This window comes from Zingiber officinale, chromosome 3A (assembly GCF_018446385.1).
Source record: "Zingiber officinale cultivar Zhangliang chromosome 3A, Zo_v1.1, whole genome shotgun sequence".
Classification (NCBI taxonomy): domain Eukaryota; kingdom Viridiplantae; phylum Streptophyta; class Magnoliopsida; order Zingiberales; family Zingiberaceae; genus Zingiber; species Zingiber officinale.
Window position 1 is genome coordinate 60,727,205 of NC_055990.1, and position 12,737 is coordinate 60,739,941.

The window sequence follows — 12,737 nt, forward strand, 5'->3', positions numbered from 1 at the left end:
CAATCCAAGTTTAAGAATACATGGGTTGCTAGGAAAAGTTTTGTGCTTGTATAAATTTTTATACAGGAGAAACAGAATGGAATGCCGAGTAGCACCCAACAATTGGTATTAGAGCAGGTTTTCTGCCTTTGTGTGTTTGGTTTTCAGTTAAATTATGCACTTTTCATACATAAATTTAGACAGGATAATAGTAGGATGTACAAATAGAATAACTCTGTGGTTGCAGAGATCCTAGTTCCAACTATTATGGTCATATTGTGTTTGTGTGTGATTTGAACCCTCGGGCATGTTGAGGGCATTTTATGTGTGTACATGATTGTAATTATTAAATACAGCAGGAGCTGCATTAGTTTTAGGATTTTACATTCTGTTCAATCTAGATTACATGTACATTCTCTTATGGAATATAGGATCGATAAATGTAAAATTTATTTTTGTCACGGATCATATCCTTGCGAGGCGTGGTGCTATTTGAGGACCAGAGGCGCGGCGGAAAAGGAAGTAAGATAGACGCGATAACATGACCCGTTGGCGGCGGCTAGGGTTGCTGGTATATGGAGGACAGCTATAGATGAGGCCATAATAGTTGAAAAACTATTTTTCATATTTATTGCCTTTTATGCTATTTATATGCGTTGTGTGTGTGTACATGTTAAAACTCCTTGTTTTAAATAACTAAGTGGGAGAGGAATTATTTAAATTCCACGATCTCCATTGCTGGTTTGTAAGTGATGCATTCAAAGTTGTGCGTTGGCTTTAAGTGTCTTCCTCCATATCGGATGAGTTTGTTTGTAGATCACTAGATTAAACTTCCTTTATGGATGATTATAGGAAATTATTTAGGTATGTGTGATCTTCTCCATCTGAAGGGACATAATCCTATTTAATGGATTAAGTATCAAGTAATGGTATACACTTAGGCGCATTTAATAGTATCCTCCCCATCAGAGTCACTACTATTAATTGTGTGACCGAAGAAAAACCAACTATTAATTTTATTTGTCATAAAGTTAGGTTGACAAGATAATATAATTAATGGGTAAAACCCCCTCTTACAAATGTTTGAATTTGTATACATCCACACTGTCATGACATACAAAATTCACGGTGTTTTGAGGTGTTGGTGAATTTAAATGATATTGTTTGAGGAATCTATATTATTTTAAATTCTAAATTTTTGACCAAATATTTTGTGATTCTTAGGATTTCAAATGGCTTTCAATCCTCTTGTTGATATATTGAAAGAGAACAAACTTACTGGTCCCAATTACATTGATTGGAAACAAAACTTGGACTGCCCTCACAAAAGGGAGAACAATAAAGTTGTATCTTATTCATTAGTTGTTGAAACATGTTTAGCGGTGTTATCTACCGGTACCTGATGTGTAGATACGGGAGCCACTGATCATGTCTGCAATTCATTTTAGGGGTTCCAGGAAACCCGACAACTATATGAAGGGAAATCACCGTCTACATGGATAATGCTATAAAAGCGGCAGTTGTTGTAGTGGGAGATGTTTATTTATCCTTTAATAGAATAAAACATTGATTTTGAGAAATTATCTTTATGTACCAAGTTTTAGAAGGAACTTGATTTCAGTTTTCAAACTATTTATGGATGGATATTCTATTTCTTTTGATGACAAAGTAGTTGTCAAGAAAAATAGGATAGCTATCTGTTCTGGTACATTGGTTGGCAATTTGTATACTCTAAATCCAATAACTCCCATGATGGAACAAATGAAAATTAATAACACATCTTCTAATTCAAATAAGAGAAAACAGCTTTCGAAAATGAACCAAACATATCTTTGGCATCTAAGGCTAGGTTATATTAACTTGAGTAGAATTCAAAGGTTAATAGCCGATGGACTTTTGGGTTCATTGTTGGTGGAAAACTTTCCAACCTGCAAGTCTTGCTTGGAAGGAAAAATAACCAAGAGTCCTTTTAAGGCTAAGGGGTATAGAGCCAAAGATGTGTTGAAATTAGTTCATTCTGATTTAACTTATCTGTTCTTAGAGGTTTAGACTTGGATCGCAAACAATACTTAACATTATAGATCCAATTCCACCCATGTTACAAATTCAATTAAATATTTATTTCAGAGATCGGCTCCCAGGTCATACATGGCGAGGCACTTGGCCTTCTTGGGTATGGGAATATCCACCACTGCCTCAACAATGCCTCTCAACGAAATTCAATATTTAATTTCCTTATAGTAACCCTAGGTTTAACCAAAAAGAATAATTGAATCACAAGATCGAAAAACAAGAGAAACACAACTTTGAATCACAAATCCGAAAATCTAGAATCACTAGCCTCTTGTGTTTGGTATTTCAAAATCCATACAAAGAAAACTAGTATGATGCGGAATAGAATTACTAGTTATACCCTTTTTTGTAAGCAACAACCTCTTGATCTTCTATCGTATTCCTCTTCTTATCTCAAATGTTGTGTGGGCAATGATCTGCCGAGATGAGAACCACCAAGACACCTTCCTTCTTGCAAGTTTCAGCCACCAACCTTCAAGCTCCAAGGGATGCTAGAAAAAAGCCTCCTTTCTCTCCTTCTTCTCCTAGCAAGAACCGGCCACCACAAGAACTCCAAGAGAGGGATGCACTGGCCACTAAAGAAGAAGAGAAAAGGAGGAGTATAGGGCCGACCACACCAAGGAAGAGAAGAGAGAAACAATAGAAGATATATTGTAAGGTGAGGCACCTCTACCCTTTCTTTTATATTCATTGATCTTGGTATATAAGAAAATTTAATTATTATTAAAATTCCCTTATTTTCATTGACATTGGTTGATAAGGAAAATTTAATTAAAAATTTCTTTTAACCCTTCTCATAGCCGGCCCCTACAAGTGCTCCAAATAAGGCAAGTTTTAAACAAAAAATTAAAACTTCCTTTTTTGTTTCCGAAAATTTTAAAAATAAAATTTCTCTTTAAAAATTCCCTTCATGGTTGGTTATAAAAGGAAACTTTTATAAATTAAAATCTCTCTATTAAAAAAACATGTGGATGATTAAAAAAGGAAAGTTTTCTCAAAATTAAAATTTTCCTTTCAATATACAAATAAGGAAAGATATCAAATCTTTTCTCTTAATCTTTTGTAGAAACTATAAAAGGAAATATTTAATTTTAAAACTCTTTTAAAATCATGAGGATGGTTACATAAAAGGAAAGTTTTATCAAAAATTAAAATCTTCCTTTTAACTACAAATAAGGAAAGATATCAAACCTTTCTCTTAATCTTTTGTAGAAAACTATAAAAGGAAAGATTTAAATTTTAAACTCTCTTTTAAAACCATGGATTCCACATGAGAAAAGATTTTAACAAAAATAAAATCCTTTTATTTTATATGGTCAGCCACACCAAGCTTGGGCTCCAAGCTATGGTCGGCCACCCTACTTGGCTCAAGCCTTTGGCTTGGCCGACCCAAGCTTGGGCTCCAAGCTTGCTTGGCCGGCCACCTAAGGGTGGGTAGGAAGTGGGTATTTGGTGGATATAATTCTCTATAAATAAGAGGCTATGATAGGGACCGAGAGGAGGAATTGGTTTTGGTCTCCCGATGAAATTAAGCTTCCTGTGTTCTCCTTGAACACCCAATTTAATTTCATCAATAATAATTTATACCACCAAAGAATTATTATTGAACTACCGCACCAATCTCAAATTACATTTTGGGCTCCTTCTTATAATGAGTGTGTTAATCTCCCTGTGTTTAAGATGTCGAATGTCCACTAATTAAATGAGTTACTGACAACTCACTTTAATTAATATCTTAGTTCAAGAGTAGTACCACTCAACCTTATCATCATGTTGGACTAAGTCCACTTGTAGGGTTTACATGGCAATCCTTATGAGCTCCTCTAGATTACTAGGACACAGTTTCATTTTATAATCAATAACACACGATATAAATAATACCATTTCCCAACTTATCGGGTCTTTTGATTTATCGAACTAAATCACACCCTTTGATAAATTAAAGAAATGAATATTAAGTATATGTGCTTGTTATTATATCATGATTAAGAGCACACACTTCCATAATAACAAAGGTCTTGTTCTTTTATTTAGTGAGTATAAAAAGAACTTACCTTAAATGATCCAGCTCAATACACTCCGAGTGTACTAGTGTAATTTTATAGTCAAGATAAACTAATACCAAATTACACTACGACTATTCAATGGTTTGTTCCTATCCATCTTAGTCATGAGCAACTGTTTATAATTTTTCAAGAACTGATAACATTATCTTCTGTGTGTGACACCACACACCATGTTATCTACAATATAAATTAATTGAACAACTACACTTAGCATAAATGTAGACATTTGACCAATGTAATTCTTTATTTCAAAATAAATGTTTACAAAAAGCTAGGCTTTTAGTATACACTCTAACATAATGTATGGAATGCTACGTACGAGACCGGATATCTGTTTAGTCATGGGCATGGTTAGCAGATATCAAAGTAATCCAAGACAAGGACATTGGACTACCGTAAAACATATATTAAAATACCTGAGAAGGATTAGAGATTATATGCTAGTTTACCAGGCAAATGATTTGCTCCCTGTGGGTTATACGGATTCGGACTTCCAATCAGATAGGGGCAATAATAAGTCGACCTCAGGGTATGTGTTTACTTTGGGAGGTGGAGCCATAGCATGGAGGAGTGTTAAGTAGAAATGCGTTTCGGACTCTACCGTGAAAGTTGAGTATGTGGCAGCCTCTGAGGCAGCCAAAAATGTTGTATGGCTAAGAAAATTCTTGGTGGACTTAGAAGTGAGTCCTGGTTTGCCCAAAATTATCATAATTTATTGTGATAATAGTGGCGTAGTAGCAAACTCGAAGGAACCACGAGTCTATAAGGCAAGTAAACCTAATGAGCGCAAGTACTACCTAATACAAGACATCGTAAAATGAGAAGAAGTTGTTGTTGCCAAGATTGCATCAGCAGATAACCTGGATCTTTTCACTTAGGCCCTTCAGGTGAAATCTTTTGATGGACATGTTGAGGGGATGAGAATCAGATGTATGGCAGCATATATGACAGCATAGTCTTTTAGTATAAGTGGTAGATTGTTAGGATGTATACTAAAAGCCTAGTTTTTTGTATAAACATTTATTTTGAAATGAGAATCATATTGGTCAAATGTCTGCATTTAGTAAAATGCAGTTGTCCATTTAATTTATATTGTAGATAACATGGTGTGTGGTGTCACACAGAAAATCATGTTATCAGTTCCTTATAAATTATAAATAGTAGCTCACAACCAAGATGGATTGAGACAAACCATTGGAATGGTTATAGTGTAATTTGGTATTAGTTTATCTTGACTATAAAATTACACTAGTACACTATGTTTGTATTGAGCAAGACTATTTGACGTTGTTGCTTTTATACTGACTAAATAAAAGAGTATAACCTCTGTTTTTATGGATGTGCGTACTCTTAATCCTGATATAATAACAAGCACATATACTTAGTATTTATTTCTTTGATTTATGAATGGGTGAGATTTATACGTTAAATCAATAGGTCTGATAAGTTGGGTAATAATATTATTTATATGGTGTGTTGTTGATTATTGAAAGAAAATGTGTCCTAATTATCTAGGTTGATGATGTCCCCTTGAGGAGCTCATAAGGATTGTCATGTAAACCCTGCAGGTGGAATTAGTCCGACATGACAATGAAGTTGAGTGGTACTAATCTTGGAGCTAGATATTAATTAAGTGAGTTGTCAGTAACTCATTTAATTAATGCTCATTCGATATCTTAAATATAGGGAGATTAATGCACTCATGATAAGAAGGAACTCATAATGTAATATGGGATTGGTGTGGTAGTTCAATAATAACTCTTTAGTGGTATGAGCTATTATTGATGAACTTGAGTTGGGTGTCGGGTCGAACGCGGGAAGCTCAAGATCATCGGGAGGCCAAAACCAATTCCTCCTCTCGGTCCCTACTATAGCCTCTATAAAGCCTCGCGTTCACCCGTTTTGATTTTCCTTCTTACCCAAATGAGGGGCGGCCACATCCTTGCTTGGTGCCCAAGCAAGGGGTCGGCCAAGCCCTCTTGGTGCCCAAGATGTGGGTCGGTCAAGCCATGCTTGCTGCCTAAGCATGGGGTCGGCCATACAAGAAGATAAAAGGAAATCTTGTTGAAAACAAAATTTTGTTAAAATCTTTCCTTTTATTGCTTTCTACAATGGATTAAAAGAGAGATTTTAATTTTGTTAAAATCTTTCCTTTTTTGTAGTTATCTACAATGGTTGAAAGAGAGATTTTAATTTTATTAAAATCTTTTCTTTTTTTTAGTTATCTACAATGGTTAAAAGAGAGATTTTAATTTTTTTTAAAAATCTTTCCTTTTTGTAACCAACCATTATAGGAATAAAAGGAAGATTTTGTTTAAAATAAAATTTTGTTATAATCTTTCCTTTTATAGCGCCCGTGATGTGCGATAGGTGAGGGTGACATAGGAGGCAAGTGGATCCGTGGAACATAAGGCGGCACTAGGCTAGCTGTCGGGGGAATTGACTGGAACTCCACTGGACCTCCCATCCGGGCTCCTCTTTCATGGTGAGAACCTATTGTTGACGAGGCAGGCTCGTGCGGTAAAGTATCATCGGTCGCTGCTTGTTGCTAATGCTACAGTAGTTTCTATGCTCTGCGTTGATTAACATGTCCAGCTCATCTTGTGTTAAAGTAATTGTAGTCCAGCATCTTCCATCTATGTGATTCAGATTCAGGCAAAGATTCCCACAGAAGACACTAAATATGATCCTATCTAAAAGCTAGAAATGGTGCACAGGGTAGGCACCGATGTTGTTGATCAAGGGAAGACTCTTAGATTAAAGAAGGGGCTATATGGCTGGTGCGCAAATCCTTTATTCACACACTCAAATGAGCCAACAAAATGTCAGTGCCCAAAAACTAGGGAAGGCGACACTGGCAAAGATGTTCCAATGCTCAAGTCAGTGTATCGCCTAAGTAGGAAGTAAAACAGTGAAAAAGTAGTAGGACGCGAGTGTAGCAAAATGTACTAAGCATATGTGTAAGCGTACCTTGCCATTGGAGAAGACCTCCCTTTACATATCACATATATAACCTCCATAATCAAAAGATGAGAGAGAATGTTGGGTATCAAAAGTTGTCAAGTGTGGGAATATGTATAGCTTGGGAGGCATATAGTCTCCATTCGAGGAATCTTCTATTATCCGTGTGCACCCGTTTTAAAATTTATTTAAAATATTTTTTAAAACATATTTAAAATATTTTTTAAAACTTATTTAAAATCCTTTTAAACTTATTTAAAATCTTTTTTAAAACTTATTTAAAATCTTTTTTAAAACTTATTTAAAAATCTTTTTTAAAACTTATTTAAAATTGTTTTTAAAACTTCTTTAAAATCTTTTTTAAAAACTAATTTATAATCTTTTTAAAACTTATTTAAAATCTTTTTAAAAAACTTATTTAAAATACTTTTAAACTTATTTAAAATTGTAACGCCCGAAAATTCTCAAATTAATTTTAGAAATATTCTATTATTTTTCTGGAATTTTAGAATAGTTTTATGAAATTTTTGGAGTAGCAGAAGTAGCAAAATCAAATAAAACGTAAAACAGCCCAAGCGAGAATTGAACCCGCGACCTATGGACCCTATGACTTATAGGGTGACTTTAGTAACCAGGTGGCCCCATTAGGGGTGTGCTAAAAGGAAAGGAGAGCAATTATATTTAAGGTTTAGTTGGGGTGTAATTGTCACTTAATATAAATAGGGAATTTAAGTGGGAGATTTTATTTTTAACGACAATTTCTCCTCACCCTCAAACCCTCACCGCCGAACCTCCTTCTCCTCCTCGCCCTCTCGGAGCCCAAGCCCAAGCAACCTAGGGTTCAATCCCTAGGGTCGTAAGAGCACGCTCCGGCGACAACTCCGGCACGAGGACGCTCCCCTCCGCGAGAAGAACACATAGACGTAAGAAGATCGTCAAAAAGATCTTCTCCTCCGGAAACCTAGTGATCGGAATTGTAAGAAATCTAGCGCAGGATGTAAGGAACCTCTCACCTGTAGTATAAGTAGCTAATTGTATGTTTTTATGTCCTTAGTTAGCATTTATGTGCATAGTATAGCCGAACATAGAGATAGAGCACACCAGGTGCTCGATGAAATGACTAGTACAGTCATATACCACAGTAGGCATTTTTAATAGTACAGTTAAATGTCATAGATGTATTTTAGTAACATACAGGGTCTTGCTTCAGTTATATGGGACTACGGTCCGATGGGTGGGCTTCCATAGTCGCCTCTAGGTTCAGATAACCTAGCTCTAGGTTCAGATAACCTAGTAAAAACAAGATAAGATAAATCAGCTTATAAACAGTATTTTACTTTATCAATGGCACTGTACTGGACCTCAGTTGTCCTTGGGTTGGGCTCCCATAGTCATCCCTAGGTTTAGATAACCTAGTCACCCTACTAGATTCTGGACTTGCTATCTCGGGCCTAGTTAGGGATGCGCACACAGCAAGTACAGTTATCGGGCCCATCAGTAGCATGTTTAGTATTTTTATCTATTTATGAAAATAGTTTTCAAACTTCACGAAACAAATATGTGAATATAGCTTAGTTTCAGTTTAGTTCTTATTGTGATAACAATTAACTTAGCTTATATATCAGTTTAGTTTCTTGTTGATACACAAATAGCTATGTTTAGTAGTTGACTACCATGTTTCAGCATTCTAGTATGATTCTCATCACGTTCATTAGCACAACATACTTTAAAAAGAAAGCATGATTTCGTTGAATGCATGTTTTTGTGAGATAGATGGTTTCTTACTAAGCTTCCAAGCTTATAGTTTCCTTTTTCTTTATACTGCAAATAAAGGCAAAGGAAAGATGGATTAGCGGAGGCTGGAGGGCAATGCGTCAAGATGTGTATGAGCAGGAACTTGGAATAAAGACCCTTGGGGAGTAGCCCACCTAAGGACTCAGTATTTCAGTTTTGGTTATTTTCTGCACTTCTAGAATATTAAGTGTCATGAATTGTGAATGTGTGCATTATGTTATGCCTAGACTTCTAGTTACTTTGATGTTAGTCGGTAAGTTATGAATCATGACCTGTTTAGTAAGAGTTTAGTGTTTATTAGTTGATATATCCATGTTGTACACGAGATTCTGAAATGCAGCAAAAATCAGAGCTCCAATCGATCAGCTGATCGTTTGGAGGGTCCCCAATCGATCAGCCGATCGATTGGGAGGTAATCTGTCGCTTACAGAGAGCGGTGGAATCGATCAGTTGATCGATCGACCATGGGTCAATCAGCCGATTGATCAGGAATTTAATCCCCGTGAACAGAGAGTCTCTGAATCGATCATTGGATCGATTGGCCAGGCTAGATCGATCAGCCGATCGATCCAGATTTGACCCCGTGCACAGTAGCGAGTTGAATCGATCGGTGGATCGATCAGACAACTCCAATCGATCAGCCGATTGATTGGAATGTCTGATTTCAGCTAGAAGAGCCTAATTTCAGGTTTTGACCAAATAAAAAGTTAAGTGCCCTTCTTTAGCATATGTACAACTTCAGAAGTGTACTCTGAGTATGATTTCCAGATTTTATAGTAAATAGCAGAGAGTTTTAATTATTTTATATTTTTCGCACCTTGACACTTAGTAATAGTCCAAAATAGTTTAGCACATTGATTGTAAGTAACCCCCGACCTTACAGCTTAGACAGTAGGAGGCTGGGCGCTACAGAGTGGTATCAGAGCAAGTTCCATACTTCCTCACACACACATCAGCATTGAACCTGCAGCTTCCAAGTAAGAATACCTCTCACTTTATTTATGTTTTTGCTTTCATGTCTATAGATGACTAAAGCTTGTTTATAGATGATAACATTTAACATGATAATAGTAGTTATGTACTTATGGTTGTATTAGTTATGTATGTCCTTCATTCCTCTAGAAAATAGTATGAGCACGCCCAGCTAGAAAGACACCAACTACTGAGCCCCAGCATGAGGCAGGCAGCTCAGTGCCTCCTCCAGACCTTGCAGAGGTAGTGGCTCAGTTACAGAAGCAACTTGCTGAACAGCAACAGGAGATAGCCACCCTAAGGGATAATCAGCAGAACACTTCCACTGTCACTCCAGAACCTAACTTAGCAACCCCAGTAGTGATAAAGGTTCCACCAGTCCAACCTGCAGCACCAGTAGCCCTAGCAGCAGGGGCGAGAAGAGAAGCCTATCTGATCCAGTGGCAGAAGATCAAGCCAGAGAACTTCTCAGGCACCAGTGAACCATGGGACACCCAAGCCTGGTTCAAAACACTGAGAGTACGATGGAGCTTCTAGACTGGCCAGAACACGAAAAGGTGAAATGCGCCTCTTTCTGCCTGACAGGGGACGCATGTATATGGTGGGAGAAAATAAAAGCGAAGCGCCCAGTGAACCAGATGACATGGGCCGACTTCGAAAGAGAATTCTTCGAGGAGTTCTTTCACATGCGGGTCACAAACCACCACTACGACGAGTTCACTGAATTTCGTCAAGGCAACCTTTCAGTGGAGGAAGCCGTGAAGAAATTGAACAGACTAGCTCGTCTATGCCCTGAACTAGTTAGCACTGAAAGAGAATGAGTCCGGTTGATGCTCAAGATGCTAAGGCCAGAAATAGCACTGAACGTAGCCAGCGGCGTTCATAGGCCGCAAACTACAGAAGAACTAGCAAGTAGTGCTCTGACCACCGAGCATTACCAGAACAACATCAAGCAGTAGAAGCAAGTCCTCTCAGAGTCGAAAGGCCAAGGAGACTCAGGTACTCAGAAACACCAGGGTCACAGCTCTAACTGGAAAGGGAACTCCAGTAACAAACGTAAACCAAGGAGTTACCCAAAATGAGGACCAGCTAGTAAACAGCCCAGTTATCCCAAGTGCGCTACTTGTGGGAAATTCCACCCAGGAGTTTGTCGCAAGGGCACGCAAGGATGCTTCGAATGTGGCCAAGAAGGGCATATGGCTAAGCAATGCCCGAACAAGACCAATTTCCCTCCACCACAACCGCTTCAGTACGGAGGTAACCCAGCATAGTTACATCAGATGCAGGCTGCTATAGATGGTCCACACATCAGTCAAGGAAGATTAGAAGCCCCCTCAGCCACGACGAACGCGAGGATCTACTCACTCACCAGAGAAGACATAGCGAATGCCTCAACAGTTGTTACAGGTCAGATTAGTATTTTACAGTAAAGTGCAACTGTCTTATTCGATACTGGGGCAACCCATTCTTATATATCTAATACATTCGCCGATAAGCTAGCAATATCTCCAGAGGTACTCAGTGGTCAGTTTTTGACGACACTACCTTCAGGAGAAATTATGGCATCCACGCACTGGCTCCGAGCAGTGCCAGTCATTATAGCAGACAGAGAACTTTTTGGTGATCTGATAGTGCTAGATATGACGGACTACGACATCATCTTGGGAATGGACTTTCTGATCAAGTACGGCGCCTCCATAGAGTGTCGTAAACAGAAAGTTGTATTCCAACCTGAAGCAGGAGTGCAGTTTGGGTACATCGGAGAACCAAATAGAAAAGCCAAGAAGTTTCTCTCTGCTCTGAAAGCACAGAAACTACTGGATTCAGGATGTACGGGGTTCCTAGCACATGTAGTCAATACCTGTCAGGACAAGGACCAAAAGTTAAAAGAGGTCCGAGTTGTATGTGACTACCCAGCAGTCTTTCTTGAGGAGTTACCAGGCCTAGCACCAGACAGGGAGATTGAATTTGAGATAGAACTCATCCCCGGTACGAATCCCATCTCCAAAGCTCCCTACCGCAAGGCTCCAGCAGAACTGAAGGAACTTCAGGAGCAACTACAGGAGCTGCTTGACAAGGGCTTCATACGCTCTAGTCACTCACCATAGGGAGCGCCTGTATTGTTCGTGAAGAAGAAGGACGGGAGCATGCGCCTGTGTATCGACTACCGAGCACTCAACCAGGTCACGATTAAGAACAGGTATCCTCTTCCCAGGATAGATGACCTATTCGATCAGCTAAGGGGAGCAGCAGTATTCTCTAAAGTATACCTCAGATCGGGATATACCCAAGACGGCTTTCGGGACCAGATACGGACATTACGAGTTCGTAGTCATGCCCTTTGGTGTGAAGAATGCTCCAGCTACTTTCATGGACCTCATGAACAGAGTATTCAGAGAATACTTAGATAAGTTTGTTATCGTGTTTATCGACGACATTCTTATTTATTCCAAAACTCAGGAAAAATACGTAGAGCACCTAAAGATAGTATTACAGACCCTTCAATAGAACCAGCTGTACGCCAAGTTCATGAAATGTGAATTCTGGCTCGATCAAGTATCCTTTCTGGGTCACATCATTCCAAGGATGGTATTATGGTAGACCCCAGTAAGATAGAGGTTGTGAGTAACTAGAAAAGACCTAAGAACGCCAGTGAAATCAGAAGCTTTCTGGGACTAGCAGGCTACTACAGGAAATTCATAGAGGATTTCTCCAGGATAGCCTCCCCACTGACAGCTCTCACCGGGAAGAACAGAAAATTTTAGTGGACAGAGGACTGTGAGAACAGCTTCACGGAGCTCAAAAGAAGATTGACCAGTGCTCCCATTCTGACTCTGCCAGAAAACACAGACAGCTTTGATATTTACAGCGATGCCTCTAAATTGGGACTAG